Raw genomic sequence first — 25,792 nt, 5'->3', positions numbered from 1 at the left:
GAAGAAAACCTGAGAGAAACCATTGCAATAATTCAAGAGTCAACAGAAATGGGTCAATTTCAACTTTTAAATCCTGCTATAGAATCCAATATTTTAGACCATTATACAATTCATCCTTTACACTCTAAAGACACTATAGATGATGCACTGGAAACGTACCAAATGTAACAAGCCAAAGGATCTCCAATCAGCATATGGCTAAAAAGTATAGAAGCACAGGCCTTACTTTCCTACTGGAAAATGATGAAGGTACGATGGTAGACCCACACAGATAACATTATCAGAATATCACTCTTTACGAATGTATATTCAGACAAAACGTGGAATACATATTCCACCTTCTCTTTGAAAGTGAAAAAGCAACTCTATGCAATGGAGTTGCATCACATTAAAATCAGGTATCCATTTTCAAAATATGTCAGCTACACAATTATTACAAAAAGTGCAAGAAAAAGAGGAAGTTTTACAGTCAAGTATTAAAAATCTTTTAGCAAACATGCGTGGTACAAAAGAATACTGGTTCTGACGTCACAGAGATGTACGCTGTATGATAAGAAACCTTGGCCCACCCACTTGGTTTGTTACATTAAGTTGTGCAGAATATGCATGGGAAGATTTACACAATTTCCTACGCATAGCAAACAAAAACAAAACAGATATTGTCAGGTTTGATACTTTCACTTATGTTTTCTTCTGACCGGCTTCCTCCCTCCGACTCCTCACCTGCTGAACTGGAGTCCGAATGGAAGTGTACGGGGCTCTCTCTATACGTCTACAGCGGTGTTGACTTGGACCTGTCTCGGTACGAAGCCACAGTGGCCACCGGTAGACGGTAGCACTGGGGCCCCTGCACCGAGGCAGGCGAGTGTTCGGGGAAAAAGCACTTGGCAGAAAAAACCCCGGCTGATGAAGATGTCCTGCTCATGGTGAATACAAAGCGTGAAAGACTTAAAGATGTAGATCTTGACTTGCAGGTAAGCACCGCTCCAACCACAGGAAGTAGAGCAGCGACACGGAGCCAGAAGTAAACAGAATACTGAGAATGCAACCGCTGCAAAGACAGTAAGAGGAAAAGGACGCAAAGCGCTGGAAGCAGAGCAACTGAGAAAGCAGGAGATGAGAGATGAACGGAGAATAGAGAATGGAGGGAACCCGAAAAGTAGGGACCCGAAGAATTTGTGCAGAAACACAGGGGAGTGTTGAACCAGGCGCGGAGAGGAAGTAAAAGCAAAAACTCCAAACGTTGCAACGCGCGGCTCACCGGGAGGATGGCTGTGAAGTACCTTCCGGCGAGTCGAGCGCCAACAACCCGGGAGAGAAAAAGAGTAGACTGTCACCGTGGGTTGAAGAGAGCGTGGTGGAACAATCAATGTCCGCCCCAATGGAAGCGATTCCACTGCTTCCAGGAGTTCAGGAGCATGACAGTACGTCCCCTCCTCAGAGCCGTCCCTCTGGGTTTCCCCCGGGTGTGCCCTATGAAACTTGCGTAAGAGTAAAGGAGCGTGGACCTTAGAGGATGGCTCCGAGGAATCTTGGGGTCTCGGGTACCCTTTCCATCCTATCAAATATTCCACCCGTCCCTTGCAGAATCTGGAGTCGAAAACATGAGAAACCTCATATTCCTCTCCAGAATCCGCAATAAGTTGTTGTAATTGGACTGTGAGTGACTAGTTGGAAGAGAAACCCAAGGTTTGAGAAGGGAAGAGTGAAAAACAGGATGGATCTTCCTAAGGCTATGTGGTAACTTGATTTTACAGGCAACAGGGTTAATCTTAGACATATTAGTGAAAGGTCCCAGAAACCGAGGCGGCAGTTTAGAAGGGTGAGTCCATCGAGGAAGAAACTTGGTAGAGAGCCAGACTTTTGAGCCAATCTCCCATTCGGGACCTTTCTGGCGGTGTTTGTCTGCCTGCTGTTTATTTCTTTGTGCAGTTGCTTCTAGACTCAGAACGGGCAGCGGTGGAATGTGCCTCCTTTATCCTATCGTTCAATTCGTTGATGGCAGGTAGATTGGACTGTCGTTGGGTTGTAGGGTGGATGCTCCGGGGATGAAACCCATAGGAACAGTAGAACAGAGACATGGTTATTGCAGAATGTGTGGAGTTATTGTAGGCAAACTCGGCCATGACTAATAGAGGCTTTCAATTATCCTGTTGTTGATTACAATACCAGCGAAGATACTGCTCAAGCGTTTGCATTAGTCCTTTATGTTTGCCCATTTGATTGTGGGTGATATCCAGATAATAGGGCTCTTTCTATGCCTAATAGGTGGCAACAGCCTTCCAGAATTTGCAAGTTTATTGCGTTCCTCTGTCCGATATCCCTTTGTCCGGTAAACCATGGAGGCGAAAAATGTCTCGATTGAACACTCTTGCCATTCCTTCGGCTGAGGGAATTTGGGGTATAGGTGAGAGGTGTGCCATCTTATACACGAGTCAACGGTCACCATGATACAAGTACATGAGTATGATCTTGGCAGATCGACGATGAAATCCATGGTAACTGTGCCCCACTGGTGCGTCGGTACTTGTATTTGTTATAGGAGTCCAATGGGTTTTCCCGATGGATATTTGGCCTTAGCACAGACCGGACAACACTTAACATATGATCTAATGTCCTGTCTCAGATTCGGACAGTAATATGTGCGTTGAATAAGTACCAACGTACCAGACCATCCTCTGTGTCCCACGCAAGATGGTGATGGCACCAGAACATTATTTTCTTGTGAAGACTGTCAGTAGGGATATACAACTGTTTACCCTTGAACCAGTATCCTTCTTCTTCTGTGAGCCCTTCGGGTAAGTGTGTTGGTGAATCTCGTGATTGAGCTATGGCATGTTTAACTTGCTGTAACAAAGTGTCAACCGTGGCTATAACTCCAATGTTCGGAAACATTCATTCAGGATTCTGTGCTGGTAGGTCATCCTGGGACCACTTCCTCAACAGAGCATCTGCCTCTGTGTTCTGGCTACCCAGAATGTAGGTTATCAGGAAATCATATTGAGCAAACAAATGAGCCCATCGGGCTTGACGGGAGTTAACACACTCCATGGTCTCCAAAACTTTCAAGTTGCGATGATCTGTGCGAATGGTAAATGGATGAGTTCCGCCCTGTGAGAGATGTCTCCACTCTTCACATGCTTGCTTCATGGCAAGCAGTTCCTTTTCTAATACAGAATAATTCCTTTGACTCGAAGTTAGGGTTTTTGAACGATAGGAAATGGGGTGTTCGATGCTTTCTACTTCTTGTAGCAATGCTGCCCCAATCGCAGATGCTGATGCATCTGTCTCTAAGATGAAAGGCTTGGTCTGATCTCGTTGTAGGAGTATGGGAGCCGAGAAGAACAGTTGTTTGAGACGTTGGAAACTGTCCTCTGCCGAATCAGTTGAAAGGGATCAATGCTTTTTTTAAGGAGATTAGTGATTGGAAGAACCTCTCTTGAAAAGTTGGGTATAAACCTTTGGTAAAAATGTGCAAGTCCCAAAAACATTTGGATCTCTTTGACGGTAGTTGGAGCCTGCCATTCAAGGAAAGCATTGGCCTTCTTCTCGTCCATCCTAATGCCATCTTTGGAGAGGATGAACCCCAAGTAAGAGATTGAATGGACCCCAAGCCGATTTTCCTGAAGACGTTTGAGGACTTCCCGTACTTGTTGAGTGTGGAGCGTAGGATCATCAGAGAAAATCAGAATATCATCTAGATAGATGATTACGGAGATGAACATGAGATCAGAGAAGATTCGGTCCATGAACCTCTGGAATATGGCCGAAGCATTGACTAGGCCAAACGGCATCACCTGATACTCGTAACGACTAAAAGGTGTGCAGAAAGCCGTCTTCCATTCATCTCCTTGCCGAATGTGAGGCAGATGATAGGCGCTTCGGAGATCTAATTTTGTGAATATCTTTGCCCCCTGTACGGCTTCCAGGACGTCATTTATGAGAGGCATGGGGTATTGGTCTCGGATTGTGACTTTATTCAAACCGTGAAAGTCAATTCAAGGTCGCAATTCTGAAGAATCCCTTTGGGGATAAAAAACAGTGGAGCCCCTGCAGGAGATTTGGAAATCTGAATCAGACCGTTTTCGAGATGATTATCGAGGTACAGCTTGAGGGCAGACTTTTCAGATTGAGAGAGTGAGAACATTCATCCAAATGGAACTAAAGAGCCAGAAACCACCTCAATGGCACAGTCCTCAGGTCAATGTGGATGAAGCTCCAAAGGCAGTTTCTCAGTGAACACCTGTACAAACTCATTATATTCTACAGGCACAGAGTGAATCTCCACTGTACCTTCCGTACTCGAAAGCATGGTTTGTACTTTAGCTACACACGGTTGTGAAATACAATGTAGCTTACAATGCTCTGATAAAAATGCCAGTTGATTTTTGAACCAGTCAATATGAGGATTGTGTTTGCGAAGCCAAGATATGCCCAGAATAATGGGGAAATGGGCTGCGCGAATGATATCAAATCTGAGGGTTTCTGTATGTTGGAAGATTTGTAGCTGAAGGTCTTCAGTCTGGTGCGTGATTGGGCCGGAAGACAAAGAAGAACCGTCAACTCCTTCCAACTTCTGGTCTTTGACCATTCCTGTCATGATATACTCATCTTGGCTGCCCAATATGTGTCCATGAAGTTTCTGGCTGCTCAGGGGAGCATTGAACCAGGCGCGGAGAGGAAGGGAAAGCAAAAACTCCAAACGTTGCGCGGCTCGTCGGGAGGAAGGCTGTAAGTACCTTCGGCGAAGTCGAGCGCCGACAATCCGGGAGAGAAAAAGACTAGACCGTCACCGTGGGTTGCAGAGAGCGTGGTGGAACAATCAATGGCCACGCCAATGGAAGCGATTCCACTGCTTCCAGGAGTTTGGGCGCATGACAGATATAAAAACACCAGGAGAACCCTGCTCTCTAGATCCTGTTAACGTATCAAGATATTTCCATCATTGCTTCATTGCTATGCTACACTTTATTTGTAATAAGACTGTTCCTCACCTCAGAGAAGTTCAACACTTCTTTTGGAGAAAAGAATACCAAGCCAGAGGAGCACCAGACATCCACATGCTATTATGGATTAAAGATGCTCCTAAATTTGGTCAGGACAGTAATGCCACTGTTTTGCATTTCATCCAAAAATATATCACTTGTGAAATCCCTTCACAAACAACACATAGTGACCTTCATGCACAACAAATTTTACAATTTCAAAGACACAAATGTGGGAAATATTGTTGATGCAAATATAAAAAAAAGGGGAACTACTACACCAAATGCCGCTTTGGTTTCCCTGGATCGATTTCAGCAACAGGTCAAGTAAACAACTTCATGTCTTCATTCAGACATAGTGTGAAAGGTAAATCACCTAAGAACACATATTACATAGAAAGAACAGAAGAATCAAAATACATCAATGATTACAATGCAATCATTGCCCTCCTATGGAAAGCAAACATAAATGTGCAGTACATTGCAGACAATTCTACTGCAGTTGCACGATATGTCACAGCCTACTTAACCAAAGCAGAGAAAACAGAGCTTCCGGACCTCTGGGATGACATATCATCTGACAAAACACTATCACGGAAATTGTACAGCTTAGGCATAAAAATGCTCTCATATAGAGAATGTGGCTGCTATGAAGCTGCAGACTGTTTAACTGGCAATATAGTATGGCTAAGTCTTGGTCCTGCTAAATCTAGAAAAAGAGTTCTCAAATCATATGAAGACATAGAAACAACAACCAAAAATGATCCCAACAGCCAAGACATTTTGAAAAACAATTTACTAGACACATACTACCCAAACAGAAGTACCACTTTGGAAACCATATGTCTCTACCACGTAGCCCAAAGCTTCATATACAGCAATAATATTAAACCAGATGAAAAGAAAGGTAGATACAGAGTTGTAAATTGTGAAGGCAGCTTAGTGAAACTTACCAAATGCAGCTAAATTAATCATATCAAAATGTCATTAAAAATCCTCAACATAAAGAAATGTATTACATGTCCCGGCTACAACTTTTTAAACCAAAGAAAAGAAGAAGAGTTACTGGATACATATGACTCCTATGAAGATGCTTTCAAAGCAAATGAAAGCACTATAACAGACGTAAGCCTTACACAGTACCAAACATTGTTGCACATTGAACAGCAACACGAAGAAGAACTCCAGGCCCAACTACAAGTGGACACTCCTGACAGTAGTCAACCGTCTGTAACAGGAAGCCAAGAACCACTTGGACAGCCACTAATAGAAAATGAGGCAACATTAGCCATGACAGAAGTAGAAAACACCATATGTCAATATGAACAAGCTACAGAAGACTTCGCTGTACTGAAATCACAACTGAACAATGAGCAGCGTAGCATTTTCCAAGAAGTAACAAAACAAATTGAACATGGTGTGGAACATGAAAATAAAAACTGTACCTGCCAAGACTACAAACCTATACTGCTATGTGTGAGTGGTGAAGCCTTCAGGCAAAACATTCTTAATCAAAATCATCATCAAGTTCCTCCAACAATTGACAAACAACAAACTGTCAGCTGTTGTAACTGCCCCACAGGTTTAGCTGCCTACAACATAGGCAGAGTCACTTTACACCGATTACTACTCCTTCCAGTAGAACAGCAAAACAAATTAGACAATTACAAACTTTCCACAGAAGCTGCAATGGAACTACGCAGAGTTTTCAAACAAATGAACATGCTGCTAATAGATGAGGTGATCATGGTTTGCAACCTAATGTTGGCTTTGATTCACCTCAGATTACAAGAGGTCCTCAAAACAGACTACGAACAGATCTTTGGAGGAAAACACATTATTGTTTTCGGAGATCTTCTTCAATTGACAACAGTGAAAGCTGAACCTATTTTTAAAACCTTAGGGCACAAACTGTGTTGTAAAACTCTTGGAAGCATACGAAATGTCAACCCTATGGCAACATTTCCAATACAGAGAATTAACAGAAAACATGCACCAGTCTGCAGATCTCACATACGCTAACATTTTAAAAAGTATTAGAGTTTGTGTACTATCTCAAGAAGCACAATCAATATTAAAAACCAGGCACATCCATGTACTATATGGCCATAACTCATGTGCTACTGATTTCATGGAACAATTAGCACACACAAATGGCAAGTGTATGTCCTTGATGCCAACTCTTACAAGCTGTTCAAAATTCAATGAAACAATGTTGAAAAAAGAAATGCAACCAATAATTGAAATTTGCTCCACAGATAAACTAGACGTACATGGTATGACACTACCCATGTGTCAACAAGCCACAACAAAACTAAATACCTTAGAAAACTCTAATTGCCAACACAGCTGGTGTGGAGAAAATATTAAAATTATATTGAAACTGTAGAGTAATGCTTAAACGTAACCTTGACGTGGAGCAAGGACTAGTTAATGGAGCACTTGCTAGAGTTGTTGGCTTTCAAGCATACTCATGTGACAACAATATTGTCAATATTCTCTTTGACAAACTATCCAAAGTGAAAAGGATAGGGCACTCAACAGCCCGCTTCCTTCTTTTCAAAGACATGTATGTACTCAGAGAACAATTTTCACTAACTCTAGCATACGGAGTTACCATTCACAAATCACAAGGTCTTACCCTAGATAAACCATTAATAGATACATGTAGCACAGTCTTTAAAGAAGGCATGAGCTATGTAGTACTATCACGCTTACGTACACTTGACGGGCTATTTCTAATCAACTTTGATGCAAGTAAAGTAAATGCAGAAATTCCTTGAATTCTAGAATACAATAGGCTTCGTTCACTCTACACCCCCCTTCTAAAAACCTATCCTGTTCCACAAAAGGCAAAACGTTGTAAAAGAAAACTACTTCAACCTGAAACTATAAAAGATATCACTGCAATTGCTCCAAAGAAAAAAAAGAAACTAATACTTCATCAAGTACCACAACCAAAGAAGAATCTACTGGTCAAAGTAAGTCAACTACGTCTTCAAAGAAGCAATACACATTCCGAACAAATGAATTCAACACAGAACTGTCAGGTCCATTCAAAAATGCAACCAACAATCCTGACAACACGTACAGTGTTCATGGAATAAGACAACTGTGCTGGAATGGTCAAATTCACTATAAACTCACAAGAAGATCCACAACAATGTCTAATGTACTTACTTCAAGTACTGGAAAACAAAAATATACCTATAAATGAAATCTTCCAAATTTCATACATGTGGAAACATACATGCATGCACTCTCTGCAGCCATGTGGCACAGGAACAAGTCCCTAATGAACACTTTGTGTATGTATCCATACCTAACTGTAAATCCATTCCATTTCAGCAACCTGTACAAAATGCATACCATGGCAGATTATGCACTACCTGCAATTCAAATAATCGCTCCACCTAACAAATATAGACACATACTAAATGTGTAATAGAAATGCTTTTATGTTACAATGCAGAGGGTACCAAAAACAGCTGTAAACTGACTGGATTCACATATGGTCAAGTATCACTTGGTAAGAAAACATTCAGAACAATAGGTTTTAATCTACCACACAGGAGCCACAACCAATGCAGGTCACTACACTGCATATATAAAAAAAGAATTGTGGATGGATTGAAGAAAATGATAGTACCATTACTCTAAAGAAATGATTACCAGCAAATCTTGTAAACGCTTACTTAATATTCTTAAAACCAAAATTTAATACGTAATCTGTGTATGAACATAAGTAAAACTTCAACTTCAAAACTGTGCACAGTTAGAATACACCAACATGTATCTAACTGCCCCAAGATTCTGCAACAAGCAAACAGATAAATAAATACCACTAAAATCAAACAAAAAATATACAGTTAGAATGCGTCAACAGGTATCTAACTGCCCCAAAAAAACTGCACAACCCAACAGATAGATGAATAGCATAAAAGTAGAAATAAACAATTAGAATAAGCCAACAGGTATCTAATTGCCCCAGAAATCTGCAACAAGCCAACAGATAGAAGATTAGCAAGAAACCAGAAATAAACAGTAGAACAATTAAAGAAATATATTGCACCACAACATAGAAGTTTTTTTTTTTTTTAATCCAGCATGGATTTTTTTTTCCCACAGACCCAATGATTTAGAAAACAAACACAGAAACTCAACAAATTGTGCAGTACACTAATTTGAACTATAGTACTTATAAAGTACTAAACATGAGGGTAAACAAAATACAGAAATGTCTATTATGCAATGCAATAACTCATTATGAACTAGCTTCTCTAACATATGATCTTTTCTTTTATCACAGAGATTGAAAAAGTGTGTCTGGTCCAGTTAACCATGTCATGGAAAAACTGCATACAACCACAAAAAACTCAACCAGTAAGTATAACATAAATTGACTCACAAACACTGCTGCATAACACACCCATTCAAGCAAAGATCTAACCATACACCACACTCCAAAATGTTTACTTCCAAGGGTATCTTATGATGTAGTCCTTGTTACAAACTCTACAATCTTAACTGCATAGCCTAGCCAAAACTTCACATACAAACTCTACAAATGAAACAGTACACAAACTTTTGGGTTGTGGCTATTTGATGGGTGTTTGATTCTATGGGTATGTCATGCTGCAGTGGTTGTGGCCAGGGCCTAGAGTCTTGGCCCTTGCCACAACCACTGCAGCATAAAAAACCTATGCTACCAAACATTTTGACTGTGGTATGTGGGCTGTTTATAGGGGATATTAATTACAATCAATGCTCTACTAACAACCCAAAACCAACATCATACTAAAGTAAAATAGCTAATAGTGCATTTATTATGTCCGTTGACAGCCGTGAAGACCCTGCACATGGCGAGCACATCAGGGGCACCTGCCACCTAAACAAATACAGTATTTGGTCTATCTCTTACTCCCCAACCCTCCCGAAGCACTCCTGCACACAACACACTCCCCAAAATTGCATTTTGCCTCTGTTCGCCGCCGCGCTGTGATCCAAGATGGCGGACACATCAAAATAATGTGACTCACCTCATGCCTCACTCCAGCCAATCGGTGTCCTGTCCGCGGAGCGAAACAGGGAAGTGTGTCCACGGAGCGGATATAGATATCACTAATTTTATTGCCTTACGTTTTCATCATTTAAAAAAAAACAACTGGACGGATTTACACCAAATTAACAAAAGCGTGTGTTCGGGACTAAGGCGCCGCACTTGCTGCAAATTTGGTGGAAATCCATCAAGCGGTTTGAGCTGTAGGCGTGCACAAAGTTTTTTCCCATTATGTCTATGTAAAAAAATGACATTTTGGGACCCCCCCATAACTTTGCCCCCCCTGGACCAAACGTCTCCAAAATATGCAAAGAAATTCAAAGTGGCCCATACACTTTTTTTTGCAAAGTTTGGTGAGGATTTGTCCAGAGGGAGCGAAGTTATAAGCCGCCCAAAAAGTGCTCTTCCTATGGGATTAGCAACTTAATCATAACTACACGGCCACTACCGTGGGCCGTGTAATGATTTGAACCGCAAATCCCCAATCAACTTCGGTGCACCCAGTATTGTTTCATATTAATTTCACTTAGGTCTATAGCCAGCTGCTACCTCTTACTGGTTATAGGTCAAAGGATCGACTGCAAAGGGTTGAATGACAAAAGGTTCGAGTCAATAGTCTCGAAAACAAAAGGTTCCAAATTTTTTTTTTTTAATATATATATTATTGGGGGGTCCCCCCAAACCCCTGTTTTTGTGGTAAAAACCACTTTTTTACCTACACGGAAACCCAAAAATAAATATATACATTTTAAAAAAAATTCGAACCTTTGGTTTTCGTCCCTATTGACTCTCACCTTTTGCATTAGAGCCTTTTGTTATCGATCCTTTGACTGGTCACCCCTCTTACTGTCCATCAATAGAAACAGATATTGCCATTATTTAAATCCGTAGTAATCGGTATGCAAGTACGCAAATGCCGAAAAACAGACATTTTCAGTCCCCACAGTTTGAGTTTAAAAAGAATACAAAACCCAATGTGTCTTCACCCTGCTTTCATTACAGTGCATGATTGACCAAGAAAGTGCACTCACACGAGCAAATGTTTTGCATATGTTCTAACAGCATGCAAAATCGTGCTCAGCCTGGGATGGCTTCATTTTGAGGCCCACTGCCATTGGTGGGTCATCCATAATGGAGACAGGCTGCTGACAGAGCAGAACACTCTGTGAGGAATTCAACCATCCACAGAGTGGGTGTGAGCTCAACTGGGCTTTTCTGAAATGTTATATATTAAATTGAATGATGGTAGATCAACCTCTGGAAAATAGAATGTCTGGGGCTAATCTATACACATTCTCCTATGCCCACTGCATGAAGTACACATAGACGCGTGTACTCTGGGTGGATACAGCCTTCAGGTGTAGTCCTCCCTGTCATATTTAGTTGGGATGTGACAGCTGGAGTACATGATGTATCTCAGAAGGGGGAGGGCCAAAACCTCTCTCATGCCATAGCCACCCTAATTAACTATCAAAGACTCCATGGATCTGCCCTGTCCGTTTTTTTACCCCCTGCAGATGGAGGCAAGAATTTACATAATTAACATACTAATAGAGTATACTTCAAACAGCCCCACATGGGGCCTGGCTGCAGAGGTTGCACAAGGAAACAGGAAAACCCAATCACCTTTAATATGCATCAGTGTCAATCTGAAGCCAGCTCCTGCCTCTTAGTATCAAGGACAGTGAATTGTTCTGTCTGGGACATGTGTTTACAGTAGGCAACACCCATAAGAGGACCCCATTCAGAAGGTACGAGAAAGTGGTTTGCAGGCGACAGAATGTCTGTTCTCGCAACAGCTTCAAGGGAGACCTGTCACTTTAATCAGAAAACACAGAGAACACAGAGCTTGAAAGACCCATTGATCCACAACAGACAGGAAGAGGGTTGAGTCTTAGTATTACATGTTTTCACCCCTTTACTTTTTCTGTTGCAAAGCACTCTACTTATGACCTCATGTATACAGGAGATTGTTGGTGGGAACACAGGATTAGTTCATTAAGGTAGGCTTAGCTACACCAATCACTGTGGCCCATTTGACTTTAAAAGAAGGCTGAGCCCCTCTTTTGAGCAGATCATCTAAAGACGTTGCAAGGAGTAACAAGAAGCACACATTTGGACCCTGGCTGAAGATACGGACCCTGGCTGAAGATACTGGGCCTTATTACACGGATGGCGCTAAGGGATTACCGGCACCGGTAAGGGCACCGGTGCCGGTAATCCCTTAGCGCCATACTACGAGGTCCCTCAGTGGGTCCCGTCCTTAACGTGTGGTCAGACCACACATTAAGGAAGGGACCCGCTGAGGGACTTCAGGGCAAATAACGGTACCGCTAATAGCAGTACCGTTATTTGCTCCTTCCCCATTCCCATTGAGCCCTATAGGGGCTCAAATGGGAATGGGGAAGGGCCTTGGTGAATGGGGAATTACCGCCCCGCCAACCTTGGAATGGGGCGGTAATTCCCCCATTCACCAAGGCGGAACCGGTAAAATACCGGCGGCAACCATGGCGCTATTAGCGCCATGGTTACCGCCGTCCGTGTAATGAGGCCCACTGTCTGCCTTACAGCTTCCACCAATGAAGGAAGGCCAGGATTTACAAAGAGGGAAGCAATATCCCTCCCCTAAACATCTCCCATGGAACAGAGTGAGATACTGAATCTAGAGGACCCTCCAGCATCACCATAACTGGTACCCAGCCAGCACACAGAATGCCCTGCTAGGCTCTGCAGCAAGCTTCCTAGGTGAGAAGTACCAAACCAAGGACAAGGCCATTGCCTGCAACACTCTCCTCAGCTTTGGGCCGCCAACCTTAAAGGACATCAGAAGTGCAGTGGAGAAGCTAGGAGGAGTGCATCACCAAACATCTACCAGCTTCTGTCTTAAAGGATATTTTTGAGCCAGTCAAGCCCTTCAAACTGCAACCGACTGCACTGATGACTGTTGTTATGCTTCAGTCGCTCACGCTGTCCAAGAAGCCTCGGCCAGTGCTTCAGACCCGCCAAGCAGCACTGAGCCATTGATTTCTAACCCTGAGCTGCTGTTTAGGCCAGCCTTCAGCAATCCGACCAGCTTTGCTAACTGAACTGCCTACTGCCTGATTCGCACAGCTGTCTCCCGTCTTGGACTCTGTCACAGGAGCTGCAAGTCAGCCTGAAACTGACTCAACTCTGTCGAGCACCAAGAACTTCTACAAGTACAAGGTACATTGTGGGGGGGTGGCCAACGGTCATGTAAGCAGACGTGCCCTTTGAGAGCTCCCTAAGATCCAAAAAACGATAAACTGACGTCTTGCAGATCCGACCTAAAACAACCTTAAACTAACAAAAAGGGACGTTGGAGCACTGTGCCTAGCAGGAAAATTGCCTGCAGGTTCTTGAATGAGCATTGCTGGCGAGAGACGCAGCAATGAACTTTGTCCACCGATTGGGACCCTAAAGATGGCATCCAGAGCAGCGTGAGACTAGGCAGCTGGAGGAAATTCGCTGACAGCACAGACTGGCGCCGAACTCTGCAAGGCATCGGAGAGGCATCACTGGGGAATGCTACCCCTCTGCACCACATCTAGAGGGGAAGATACCATGGAAAACTGGCAACGATTCATATACGAAGCCCGGAGGTGGAGCGCCGGTGTATGCACCTGAGATCCTGAGCCCGTGCTCAAGTATGGCAGTACGGGCGGCAGAACAGCAGCTCAATGGAGATAAAGGGCAGCAGACATGGACTGGTGAGGGAGGAGGTGCTCTCCGAGTGGTGCGGTGCCAGTGTGGGTCCAGCATTGAGGAAGAATAGAGAGGCGCACAGAGAACACCGCAGAGGGAGGCTGGGCAGCGATAGCTCCAACAAAGCAGCCAGAGGCAGGGAGGCCGGGTTGGTGGAATTCGAGCTGATTAGGGATAAGGAGAGGGGACACTACTGGCGGATTGTCCCCGTGAACAATTAGAGGCTCTGTGAGCCTCCTGCCCAGCTGGGGAAGGTGCGGAGAGCAAGGATAGTGTAAACACATCCCCTGTGCCCCACACAAACGCGATCAAATATAAGGAACTGCAGGCATATGGAAGGCCCTGCTGCAGGACTAGCAAATATGCATTACATAAAGAGAGTGGGTAGGGGGGCTTGAAACAAAGTGACAAAGAGCTACTGGCACTTCTAAGACATAAGGGCCTAAAAACCCACCACTTTTGTGAGACAACACTCTAGATAAGCAGTGAGGGCTTCCTAGACAATAGTGTGGCTGAAACAGAATTGAGTGAGCCACGCAATTCAGCGCTCATCATTTGGGGAAATAAGAGTACGCTGCCAGTGGTAACCGCGTGCCCCATCTGACTATATACTGCACAGGCTTGTTTTGGCAAATAGGGGGCAAGCGCCCCTCCCTCCACAATGACAACATAGTATTACATGGCTCTGAGGACACCAGCCCGGATCCCTGGGAACCGGAATAACCCTGGCAACACCTGAAGTGCATCAAGCCAAGATCCACAGTAGACAGTGAGGTGGGAAGGAAAGACCCCTCAAAAAGCCACCCCCAGGAAAAGGAATAAGCAGATGGTTGAAAGAGACAAGATAGCTGAAAGCTTACACGAGCAATCTTGCAGGATTTGCCCAGGCCACGTGCTACAGTCATGGGTTCACCAACTACTAAACTAAATGGGAACTGCTGAAGTCTGACACAAGGTAGGAGGAGAAGGGATCCTAGCATAGTTGTTCAGTTAAGGCAGCGGAAAGGGCCCTGCAGCGTAAAACGCACCGTACAAGCACGCAAGCAAGTTCCCATCCTGAAACATTGAGAAAGGGCATTGAGAAAGAGTATTTATCACAATAATGGTGGCCATACACTATAAAAGTAAAGGCAAGCAAACTACTATGGAGTCCTACGCCAGGAGCCAAGACAGGCCAGAAAAGGATAAGGAGAGTAAAGGGGACACAGGAGAGGCTGCTGATCAGCAAGAAATGGCTAACAAAGGGAACCAACAGATACTAAGTGCCATTGCAGCGCTGCAAGACTCATTAGAAGCCAAAATAGATGAGGTTAGAGTGGATGTCGGCCTACTGAGCCAAGATGTGCATTCCCTGCCCGAGTGATCAAGCAAGCTTGAAAAATAGGTGAAATAAAACACTGCAGAGAGGATGTAAATGACCACAGATGTGAATGTGCTACAACAAAAGGTCAAACTACTAGGACAGAGCAGAAGATGCTGAGGGAAGGGCGAGATGCAATAACATAAGGATTGTCAGCATGCCCGAGGGGATGGAGGGATCAGACCCTACCACTTACATTGAGAACCTGCTGCTACAGGAACTGGGCCCAGGTAATTTAACCCAGGGCTTCACCATCGAGAGAGCGCATCGCTACCTAGTAAGAAGACCACCACCAGGTGCTCCACCCAGGCCTATCATGGCAAAAGTCCTCAATTACAAGGACAGGGAGAAGATACTTGCATTCTCCAGAAATGGCATCAATGTACAACGGGCCTCATCCAAGTTGGCATTAATTCTGGACTATATATTCCATAGCAGAAATGAAGAGCGCAATTCATTATGGCGAAAGAAAGACTGCATAAATCTGGGCTGAAATACATGCTGATCTACCCAGCCAGACTGATATATACAGAACCAATGGCAAGGGTCAGGACTGGAACAACCTACTCAGAATTATGGGTGCTCCAGAAGGGCACGAGGCAGGGATGTCCATTGTCCCCAATGTTGTATATAATTGCAGTAGAACCAATAGCAGCGTACATGAGACAGGAATACAGTGATATTGGAATAAACATAAACAGGGCCGAACACATAGGCCCTCATTACGACCCTGGCGGAAATCGAAAAATGATGGTGGAAATGTAATACCGCCATCGAATACCGCTCGGTGCGATTATGACCCGTCACCGCAAAGTACGATGCCATTAGCGACACTGTAGTGAACGCCAACGCTAACTGCACCAAGTACGCGGACGCGCGCCATGCAAAACCGTAATTACCACCATGGCGCAACGGTACGCGAATTCTGACCCTAGCGGACATTTACATAACGCCATCAAGCATGGCGGAAAGTACCATTCCGCCATGGTGAGAATTACGGCATCGTGAACCAACCGTAAATGGCCCTACTGAGTGCCTGTACACCACTCCCTGCCCACATTGCACAACTCCCCGTAGGTGCAATGAAGTCACACAATGCAACCAGTCAAATGTACAAGTCACCCATGCATGCCAACGAACAAATGAATGTAGGGGCTCCCAGTGCCTTGTGAGTGGCCATCCATATCTGGCATGTCACCATTGCCGTACCGATGCAGCACAGGCATGTGAAGGTACAAGTACAGCAATATGAACTGAAATATGAGACAAAACAACAACAGGCCCCCATCGCTTGACACCAGTGTAAGGCAACATTCAAAGCAGTATCCTGAGGGAGACTGCACCAGCCCTGTACTCTTGCCAGTAAACAAACCAACCATCAGCACAAGCATGTACCACACAAGTTGGCAGAGTGACTGAGCAGCCAGGCCCACCCCAAGAGGGGCCAATGGGAGCTGCAGGGCACAGATGGCACGAATACAGAAGCTATTCCAATGGACATGACCTCAGTCTCCCTCCAAGAAACGCACGCAAACACAGGCACCTGTGACCAGCCATATTCTGACAATCACATCAATCCACCAATCCACCTGGCTGACCGGCATCTGTCAAACAAAAGCTAATCCCCCGCCCCTGAGCATGACATCATGAAAACAGTCAAAATGGCTGCCCCTATCCCTGACCTTACTGGGCATCGTAGGCAAACGCGGCCAGTACAGTACCACGCAACTATACTCAGAAGCCGGAACCCAATGCAGATCTTCTCACAATACATCGCTCCACAAATAGGAATATGCTACATTACTTGCAAAGAATAATGCTACACGATTAATATCTGAATAAAATATTAATGCACATCAAATTCACCAAGCCCATACAGCTATTAGGTCATAAACTCCAAAATATTATTCATTACTGTGGGCTGCATCCGCAATAAATGACCAGCTTCTTCTTGTGTGACGCCCTGTTCCTTCATGGTACACAGGGGCTACATCCACGTTCAAAAAGGCAACATGGAAGCGCCTAGAACTGCAGGGCCGTCCCATTAGGTAGGCACTAGTCCAGCTGAAAGGTTGATATGTTGCTCCTAGCCACTAGTACAGCGTAAGGGCATGTGGCCCATTGGCGATCGTCCCATAAGATCGTAATGGTGCTCCACTGATTAACTCGAAGCAGCAGGTGTCGGGAGTAAAAGCCATCTGCAGGAGTGGCATACAGATGGCAGCGGCAAAAGGGTAGGAGATACCTGTCACCCAAATGAAATGAAAAAGAATAGTATGGGCATCAGAACTTCATTTGTATTACTCACTTCAATGATCACACTAAATCTACAGGCATATGCATGCTAGCCCACTCAAAAGGATTAATTCCACCCAAAAATCACTTGCGATTCATAACCATATAAATCGAGGTGAAAACACTATTACAAACGAGTGTTTGTGTGCATGCGTCTGTTAAAACAGAATCCATTAGATGGGATTAGTAACGTGCATAGACACAAGTGTATGAAGGCGCGTCGAGACAGGGAGTGTTCAACAAGGGCAGATAGACGATGGTCCCACTATGGCAGCTCTGCATCACATAGCGCAGGGGAAGGGGATAGATACCAAAAAGCCATGTACATGGCAAACTCTCAATTAAATCATCTGTCCATGCATCCATACATCATTCCCTCATCCCGGTATAAAAACGCCTGATTATTAACTCACATAACATTTGAAATTTCCATTGAGTCTGTGCGTAATGCAGTCTGCAAAATCCACTGTGCTCCAGCCCGGAATTCTAGTGATGTGAAGCAACATGTATTTGGGAACGTCCTGCCTTATCGTCCACTACGCTATTGCGCATCCCATACTATTCATATCAATCATTGCATTCTCGCCATGCCCCCTGTCCCAAGGACATTAAACAATAGAACGTTATATTTGCAGTCAGACCTGTGGGCGTCCCCTCGGCGCTAGCTGAAAACCGAAAGCGCTGTCCTTCGAATTCCTCATTTGCAACATCACGTCGAAAAGGCATCCGTGACCGCTCGAAATCACAAATTCATCCATGTAGTGCGGCAGTGTGTGAAAATGGCAACTGGCTTCACTCACAAATGGGACGCCCCGCCCGTCGGTGAACCTCGGTACAGTGCTGCATGAGGGTCCACCGTTAATCGAGTACTACATTCCACTGACCCTTCACAAGTTTGTTCGCGACTGCAAAGATTGTATGTGAAACAATGGGACCATAGCAGAATGAACATATAAACCAATATTACACTGCCATCGGGGTCAAATACATGATTGTAATAGCAAGATGTCATGCGTCACACTGCAGCGTTGTGTGCGGGACGTGCTCGCCCAAAGGGGATTGCAGCTGGCACAGGTGGAATGAATCACCACAGGTGGAGGCAATACAGCCTGAAAACACATAAATTGCACACCCAACCCCCTCCCACAACCACACCCACTCCAAAATGCTACCGGCAGGACTAGCGATGTTGGGCCTGGGGGACCTGATAGCACTGCAAGTACTCCAACTTCAAGAAGAAGACGAACACCAACTACTACAACAACGGGCCGCACAGAGGAGACGGAGGAGGAGGAGGAGGCCAAGGCAGGGCCAGCAAGGCCCACCAGCACAGCCACTACCACCACGCAGGCAGCCCGCAATCCCACGCCTCCGAGCTCATCCGTTTAACCTCACTGCTGAGCAGATCCACACCCTCTACCGTTTGGACCGGGACACCATAATCGCCATTGTGGACATGACACACGCTGACCTTGTCAGCATGATAGATAGCCCAACCGCCATCCCACCCCTACTGAAGGTGGTGTCTGTACTCCACTTCCTGGCCACAGGCACCTACCAGCACACAGTCGGACAGTTGCATGGCATTTCACAGCCACTGTTGTCACGGACACTAATGCAAGTGCTCGATGCCCTCCTGAAGCACGCAGACGACTACATCTCTTTACCACGCTCGGAGCATGAGATCACAAACACAAAAGTGGGATTCCATGCACTTGCCAGCATACCGGGTTGCATTGGTGCCATCGACTGCACCCATGTGGAATTGGTTGTCCCACATGCCATGGAGGTCCAGTACCGCAACCGGAAACAATATCATTCCCTTAATGTACAAATGGTGTGTGACTCCAACAGGATCTTTACACATTGTTGTGCCCGATTTCCTGGTTCAACCCATGATTCTATGGTCTTGAGGAACTCTACAATACCACGCTACATGGAGCGACACGCAGGGAACAGATCCTGGCTACTCGGTGAGTCTCATTTCATGCATGATGATGTGGGGTATGTGATGCGGCAATGACCTGGCAGGAAGGGGGGGGATGCGTACGTAGCAATGTCATTCCACAAACATCCTTTATTGTCCACATACAGGTGATGCCGGGTATCCACTGAAGAGATGGCTCCTTACACCACTCCGGAACCCACAGAACCAGCATGAGGAGGACTACAACCATGCCCACTCACGTACCCGTGTAGTCATAGAACAGGCATTCGGCCTACTGAAGGCTCGTTTCCGCTGCCTCAGCAGGTCTGGCGGGGCACTCCTGTACCGCCATGAGAAGGTTGCAAAGATGGTCATGGCATGTGTCATGCTACACAACATGTGCGTACGTAGAAATGTGCCCATGCCCCCTGACGCAGAACTGCAAGCACCTGAAGATGGTCATGATGAGGGTGGGGATGTGGCAGCACCTCAAGGAGTCCGCGAGGCACAGGAGGCCCGTGAAATTCGTCAGAATATCATAGATTCATGCTTCTAGCACTCACGCCTGGTGGCTGATACATGGACACGGGACTTGTGGCACTGTGTGTGTCTGGAACATGCACAATGTGGACTGTACGCCTATAAAGGCCTCGTACACAATGATCAATGTCCACACATCTCATTGGGTAATTATGAAATGTTCATTGCATATGTGAAATTATGTTACACACCCCATCGACCCGCCACCCAAGAAAGCCCAACACCCCCCCTCCACCCTCCTACCTCCCCCCCGAACACCAGTGTCCAAAGATGCTCATTGTCAGTGGGCAGACGCTATTGCAAGCCCCCTCTCCGGGTATCAGGGGCACCCCTGCCTGTGGAGCGCAGGTTCCTCCCAGATCTACGTTGGGGGCTGCCCTGGATGGAACTTGCAACGGATGATGTCTCTGCCTGCTCACGTCCATGCATGTCCCTAAGGGTTTGTGAGAGCTCAGTGAGCACACGGCGCACAGCGGCAAGTTCACCACATACGTCTTTGGACGTCGCATGCAGTTCCCCCCTCAGGCTCTCGGTGCTTCTCTCCATTTGTACCCTTAGTGTCTCTGTACTTCGCTCCATTTGTGCCCTAAGTGTCTCAGTAGATGTTTCTATGGCTGCCTTAGTACCCCCACATTCATCAGCATGCTCCTTGAGGAGCGTGGCCAGTTGCTGCTGTTGCACGATCACCTGGTCGAGGGACTGTTGCCTCTGCTGGGCCATGCCCATTTGCGGTGGTGTCACAGAGGGGCTGATCACCTCATGTTGCCTTGCCACAGGGCTTGTGGGGGATGGCCAGTCGTCGTCTTGTGGGTGCCCCTGCGTGGTATCCTCATGGTGTACGGGATGGAACAAACAGGGGGATTGAGACAGGTCATGGATGGGTCCTACATCGACAGCACCGTTTTCTGTGTCGGAGCATGCTGCCATTAATGCAGTGTCACCTATGGTACTGCTGCCACCAGAAGCAGTGCCTTCTGTGGCATCCATTGGGGGGACCTGTGGTGCTGCTGTTGTGGGCATGCTGGCTGCTGTGGTGCCTGTTGGAGTCCCCTCCTGTGTGCTGCCACTTGATTTGTGCTGCTGCCGTGTCTTGGTCCGTGCAGCTGAGGTGGAGGGTCTTTGTCCGTTGGTCTTGGCCCTCTTTGCAGGTGTGCTGGTAGGGGTGTCCTGAAGCTCGTCGTTTGAATCGGACCCTGTGGTGGAGTAAAGGAGGGCGAGCGTTATTTATGGGTCTGTGGAAATTGGAATGGCAATGTATCACATGCATTGGGGTGGTACCTGAGGGTGATTTGGGTCAGGGCCTTGGAGGTGGTTTCATTTTTGTGTGGATTGAGGATGCAGTTGTTTTGCAGCCTGCAGTTAGGGTGTGCATGCTGCACGTGTAGAGGGTGTTTTTAGGATTATTAATTATTTATGTATTTTATGTGACTTTTAGAGTGCGCTATCAGGCCAATGTATGTGGACGTTCTCCTGGACATGTGTTTCTGTTGCACTATGTGGACACATGGTACTTCACATGATTGGACATTGTGGATTTAGCATTGTTTTATTTGGCCCACCTACCTGATTCTTCGGTTGTCTGCACTCCTTTCTCCATCCCTCCGACTCCCTCTATACTCTCCATTCCAATGGTGGAGGCACAGATTTCTTCCCAGGGGGTCAACTTGATGGGTGATTCCGATCCTCCCCTGGTTGCTGTGGCAATGTTACGGTTGGCTGATAGTATGCTCCGTACGCGTATCCGCAAGTCGTCCCATCGCTTTCTGCATTGCTGTGGGTTGCGGGGTGCGGTCCCCACCGCACTTACCCGCTGTGCCACCAGGGCCCATATGGCCTTCTTGTTCGCAAGTGCCGTCCTGGTCATTTGCGTCGAGAAGACGACGGCAGCATTCTCCTGCAGGGTCTCTGTGAGCACGGTGAGTTCCTCATGGGAGAAGTGGACCTGCCGCTTGCGGTCGCACGCTTTTTTAGCAACTTTTCCCATTTTGATTGTTTTAACTAGGGTGGCTAACGGGTTGGGATGTGTCTCAGGGTCGGATTTTTGATGGTTGTGTTGGGATTCTGATTTTATAGGTGTACGGCGTGCTGTTTCCCGTTCCGGCCCATGTTTTTACTTCCGTTTCCGTATATTTACGGTCACCGTATTTTGCGATTAGCGCTCATTACGGTGACCGCTATGATGGGTGGCGGAATTGCACCTAGGGCGCCGTACGACGGCGGTGAGGGGCGTTTTGGGGACATTTCCGCCATCGCGGACTTTGCACTTCCGCCATGGCGTAATGCTCGTGCCCGATGGGTCAGAATTAGCCGCACTTTACTCCATCGTGCAATGGCGGAAACGCTATTTACGCTATGGCGGTCAGGTCAGTTACTTTCCGCCAGGGTCGTAATGAGGGCCATAGTATCAATGTATGCAGACGACATGTTGATATACTTAGGCGATCCCAAGGTGAATTTACAGTATGTGCTGGAGGTCTTGGATAACTTCAGTACATTATCAGGGATAAGCGTAAACAAGAACAAATCCATTTTATTCCCCATAGCCCATGATCCCAAACAGTAGCACAAACTGAAGACCATCCGTGCTAAAGAAGGGCTGATCAAGTCAATGCAATTCTGGAGTAAGCTACCCTTATCGATGATGGGTGGAGCTGCCCTCCTTAAAATAGTCGCCTTACCAAGACTGATGCATTGTTTTGGGAATGTCCCGTACAATATACCCAGGAGGTTCTTTCATGAGTTAGATGGAGTATGTAGGAGTTTCTTATGGCAGGGTAGAAAGGCACCAAGTCCCACTGAACACGCTTCAGAGACCCTATGAGCTATGAGGGCTGAGGATACCCAATTACAAATTGTATTACCTAGCGTGTCAGCTACAATATGTGGTAAATTGGATGACAGACAAACCCACAGTTGATACTGCCCTTCTACAACTTGCAATAGAGAAATTACACTTGTGGGACCTGGTATGGGTGCCCGTACAGTTGCCTATGGAGTACCCATTCCTAGTGACTCTGGGCATTAGGGCCTGCAGAGCTATGGGGATCATGGAACCAATCTCACCACAGACACTGCTAGCGGCAGTAATGACAGACAATCAGGGGCTGCAGGCTGGAGTCAAGACACATTGGGAACCCTGTGGGATTACGATAATAGGAGATCTATGGGAGGGAGACAAGCAGTTTGCATTTGCATTCTTCGAACTACAAACATCCACGGGCATACATAAAGGTCAATTCCTGATGCACATGACCATATTAAAAGCAACAAAAAACAGGTGGGCAGCAGTAGACGGGGCTCTGGGAATTAACGATGACATGGAAACCATGACAAACATCTCAAAGGGAGGGCATGCCATATCAAGGCTGAATGAGATCCTGATTGGGTGTCCCTCAAAGAAGGAAATGAAATGTAGAACAGGGTGGGAGAGAGAGCTTGGGAGACATTTTGAAGATAAGGAGTGCGGTAACATCGTGGCATACCACAAAATGTTTTTGAAAAATGCTAGACTACAGATGCTCCAATTTTACATCACCCAAAGGGCGTACCCCACTCCTGGAGTGATAGCCAAGTTTAAAGGAGCAAGTAGTCAGAAGTGCCCCAAATTTAATGTAGAAAATGTAGGTATGACACACATGTTTTGGGAATGTGCAGCCATACAGGAATGTTGGCATAGTATAGCTACCAGGGTGGCGGCAGGGGGAATCGTCCTGGATGTACAGTCACTGGAGGCATGCATATTGGGGCCTTTCAAAAGAGGAACTAAGCAAAAATCAATGGTGAGGATTAAAGATCTAATATATGTATTCGCGAAGTGCAGCATTGCTATGACATGGAAGGCAACAGCAGCTCCAAGTGTGAATAGGTGGTGGGAAGACTTGAGGAAATGGTTGACAGCTGAAACAGGTGTATGGGAGAAGGTGCTGAGAGAGCAAAAACCAGAACCAGGTCCTGATTTAATGCAATGGATAGCTCTAACTGTAACTAAGTTCTGCCAGACCAAAGATAATGACTCAGCTCAGATGTTATAGACTAAAAGTTAGAGCACCATATCCACTATGGAAAATGGCCATACTATATGAAAGCTTAGGGGGTTATGGGGGAGGTAGGGCTGTTGAGGTGACGTTAAGATGTTGGAATATGACGTTGAAATACACTGATATGACATATGTGCACTGTTGTGTTAAACCAATAAAAACAAATAAAAAAATTAATAAGCACAAGGTACATTGCGGTTTTGTCCCCCTGGTCCTTCTCTAAAGGCCCCTAGGGATGTTTTACGACCCGTTGCTCTGTTTGTGTTGAAACCAAGTATCCTTGAACTATTTTCCTTCTTGAAACTGTCTATCCATTTACAAGGTGGATTGTATTTTGTAGTGTGATATAACTGTCTATTGAATAATAATAATGTAGATATTTGTATACAACCTTGACTGGACAGTCCCTTTCTATCATTGATTAATAATTGTATTTTCGATGCGTTGCAACTAACCAACAATCCACGTCCTTGCAGAGATAAGCCTGCCATTCCATCAACGTTCCCAAAATTGGACAAGGAGGTTCATAATTTGCTTGTGTTTCCAATCTGTTCAGATCCCTCCTAGTGTATTAAAGATGTAAGGCTGATTGATGGTTTAGAAACCGATATTCATCCCTGGACTACTGGTGCCCCGGAAGTTGATTTGTCACACCCTTACACATTATGGAGGAGCTGATGAGCCAGCCCTGTGTAAACAATAACTTCTCCCTTAGCTGCTTTTTTGCAACTGCGGAAGTAATCCTGGGCTTGCTTGAACTGTGAAAGAGAAAAACATTTTCTCTTTGCCAATTTCTGTTCACTGTTGTGCATGCCCAATGTACTATGCAAGGTTAGGGATGTTTTGCTTCCCCAGCCTTGCATGGTCCATTGGGTATTTAGGCTAGGAATGGTGTGTTTGTACATGTGAGTGGACACTCCTGTGTCTCCCCACACATTGAAACAGATCGGGTCAATGTCAATGGAGCGCTCTGGCTCCTGTGTGCAAGCGCAGGTACCAGGAAGTGCTCTTTGCTTCCTGGTTCCTGGTCGGGCTGTACAGGAGCTGTAGTACCTTTAGAGAGGTGATGAGGTGAGAAGCATCAGGACCAGGGAAGAAGGGAATAATGAATTTAAATTTTATGTGTATGCATGCTTGTGCAATGAGTGAATGTATCATAATGGGTGCGCGTGTTAATGAGCAAGAGAATGTTGCGTGTGAATGTGTCTATGAATGTTGTGTGAATGTGTGTGCTCCTGTATTTGTGCTGTACCAAGCAGCACATTTTGGAAGGCATTGCAGACCACAGGGGCACACGTGACATTTATTACTAGGCATCTATGAGAAAAGCAAGCATGAGAAGTGTTATTATGTGGCTATGATGGCATTTTGGTGAAGCAAGTCTAGCCATTTCTTAATGTGGCATGACATGTTGTACTGGGCATATTTGATAAAGCAAGCATGATAGTTGTTATTACGTTGCTAGGCTGAGTTGGGAAATGCTTATGTGAACTGGTGTACTGTATTGCCTTGGTAATTTATATAGCTCCCTTGCACCATTTGTATGGCCTAAATGCGCTTTGTGGTTGGAACGCCCTCGGTGACCGCAGTCCATGTGTAGGTGGTTCTAAGAGTTTCAATTAAAAATGCATGTGTGCATTTTGCCATGTTAGGACTTAGGTGAGCTGGCTAGGCTCCATTAAGCAAGCAGGAGGTCAGGCATTTGGGTGGGTGCTGTTGGTGGTTTGGGATTGAGTGCTAGTGCTGAAGATTTGATGTGTGTCCAGCTAGACCAAATAATGTTTTGTAGGTTGTTGCTGTATACTTATGGCATAGGTGTTGAGGTATGTTAGGGGTTACAGTGTGGATGGCTATGTGAGCAGCTAG

Source organism: Ambystoma mexicanum, chromosome 11 (assembly GCF_040938575.1).
Source record: "Ambystoma mexicanum isolate Mex_15411 chromosome 11, UKY_AmexF1_1, whole genome shotgun sequence".
In the NCBI taxonomy this organism is placed as follows: Eukaryota; Metazoa; Chordata; class Amphibia; order Caudata; family Ambystomatidae; genus Ambystoma; species Ambystoma mexicanum.
Note: the sequence above shows the minus strand (reverse complement) of the source record.